At 40.9% G+C, this 2,230-nt stretch overlaps 1 pseudogene across 1 annotated transcript; it reads left to right on the top strand.

Annotated features, from left to right (window-relative positions):
* The first annotated feature begins 270 nt into the window (after window positions 1-270).
* LOC308460831 (olfactory receptor 14A16-like) lies at window positions 271-1,920 on the top strand (annotated as a pseudogene). Its single transcript has 2 exons — window positions 271-361; window positions 1,063-1,920. The product of its transcript is annotated as an olfactory receptor 14A16-like (transcript).
* The last annotated feature ends 310 nt before the right edge of the window (window positions 1,921-2,230 follow it).

Below are 2,230 nucleotides of genomic sequence, written 5' to 3'. Positions count from 1 at the left end.
AATGATTTTAGACTGTTGTTTATGCTGTACTTTTGTACTGTTTTATTGTTGTTAGCCACCCTGAGCCCGGCTTCGGCTGGGGAGGGCGGGATATAAATAAAATTTTTTATTATTATTATTATTATTTGGCACATCCACAATAATCTCTCCAAAAGTCCCCAAAGGAGGTAGGCTTCCCTTAATAGGTGGATGAATCCCGATGCTGACTGATCCCTACCACATAGTGAATGGACTAGACCCCAATGAGACCTGAAGCCCATCTGGAATAAGATGGCCTCAAGTAAGCCTAGTTCATTCGAGGGCCTTATTCAGCTCAAAAATACATTCAGGGGCCTGTCAGATATAAAGCCTACTGGGTTGAGTAAGCAATAATACCCTCCTAAGGCTCAACAATATTCATGAATGAATGGGCCCAGTTTACTCAATTGTCCAGGAGGGCTAACTCTTAAGTCACACTGTGCCACAGGCTAGGTGAATCCAGTTCTGTCACCATGCCCAAAATACAGACTGGTCCTTGATCTTGTCTCCCCTCCCCCCGCAACTAGGAATACCACCCACAAACCACAAACCCTACCAAAGACCTTTCCTACTCCTCAGCTCCATTCAAGGGTGGGGGTGTCAACATTCAATCATATAAACAGAGTCATCATCAAAACAATGCTTTCAAGTTAAATAACAGCCATTGAATCACAGTCATTATGAGCACATGACTCCCAAAATGTGTCTGACTTAGTGCAGCTGAGCTGCTCTTAACTCCTGAGAACTGAACCTTCTGGGTACAATTAAAAATGAGATATCAATAAAGTTCATTAGTACAATTTTTATTTCCATCACCACTGCCAGAAAAGGAAGGATATTTTGTCCAAAGAGAACCACACCATTTCACAAATAGATACAATCAAATGAAAAAAGAAGTCGTGTGGCATCTTTCTTTGCACAGGTAACAAATAGAACTCTGAACAATACAATGTTGAACCAGTCAAGAGTGAATGGATTCCTTCTGCTCGGATTCTCTGAGATGCAGGAGCTGCAGATATTCCACATTATTTTTTTTTGTCACAGTGTATTTGGTGGCCTTCATAGAAAACCTTCTCATCATCACAGTCATCATCTATAGCCATCAGCTTCATACACCCATGTACTTTTTTCTGGCTAATCTGTCATTACAAGACTTTGGTTCCATATCTGTTACAGTTCCCAAGTCCATTGCAAATTCCTTGATGAAAAACCAAGCCATCTCTTACTCTGGCTGTGTTTGCCAAGTATTCTTCCTTGTTTTCTTCATGGTCTCCCATTTCATCATTCTTGGTGTCATGGCATATGATCGCTATGTTGCCATCTGCAATCCACTGCATTATGAGACTATCATGAACAAGAAAGCTTGCATTCAGATGGCAACCAGTGCATGGATTGGTGGACTTTTCTATTCAGCAATGCACACTGGAACAACGTTCACTGTGGAGTTCTGTTCTAATGTCATCAATCAATTCTTCTGTGAAATCCCACAACTGCTAAAGATCTCTTGCTTTGACTCATATATCAATGAAGTCCGGGTTCTGATTCTGGGGTCTTGTTTTGGCTTTGTTTACTTTTTTCTAATTTTTTTTCTTATGTTCAGATCTTCAGAGCTGTTCTGAGAATCCCATCCAGTCAAGGGAAGCAAAAAGTCTTTTCGACTTGCTTGCCTCATTTTATTGTTATCTCCCTGTTTATGGTAAGTGGCATGTTTGTCTACCTAAAGCCAACATCTGGGTCCCCATCAGCATTTGACCTCTTGGTTTCTATGTTCTACTGCATGGTGCCACCATAATGAACCCAGTCATCTATAGCATAAGAAACAGGGAGCTCAAAATTGCATTCTGGAAGCTGCTTGTCAATATTTCCCTCCAGTTCTTAGGCAAAACCCACTCTTCATTTTAGCAAACAGTTGCAGTTGCCTAGATGGCTTGCATAAGATTTGTCCTATCGTACATCAGTTTACTCAGAAGCAGGTATCATTGGATTGAATGGGAATTAATCCCAGGAAAGTGTACTATGGATTGCAGCATTATATTGCATGTTGAATTCATCTATATAAGGCTTTATACCAGCAGTGACTAATCTGTAGCTCTGCAGATGTTGTTGAAGTACCACCTCTGCCTCTATAGCTACACCGGGACACTACTTCTGGTTTTGCGGAGTTCATAAACTAAATTGTTCTTAAACAGGACTGTTCTTAAACCGAGGTACC

Source organism: Podarcis pityusensis, assembly GCF_964106645.2.
Source record: "Podarcis pityusensis genome assembly, chromosome: 13".
In the NCBI taxonomy this organism is placed as follows: domain Eukaryota; kingdom Metazoa; phylum Chordata; class Lepidosauria; order Squamata; family Lacertidae; genus Podarcis; species Podarcis pityusensis.
Note: the sequence above shows the minus strand (reverse complement) of the source record. Positions and strands in the feature narration are given on the sequence as shown.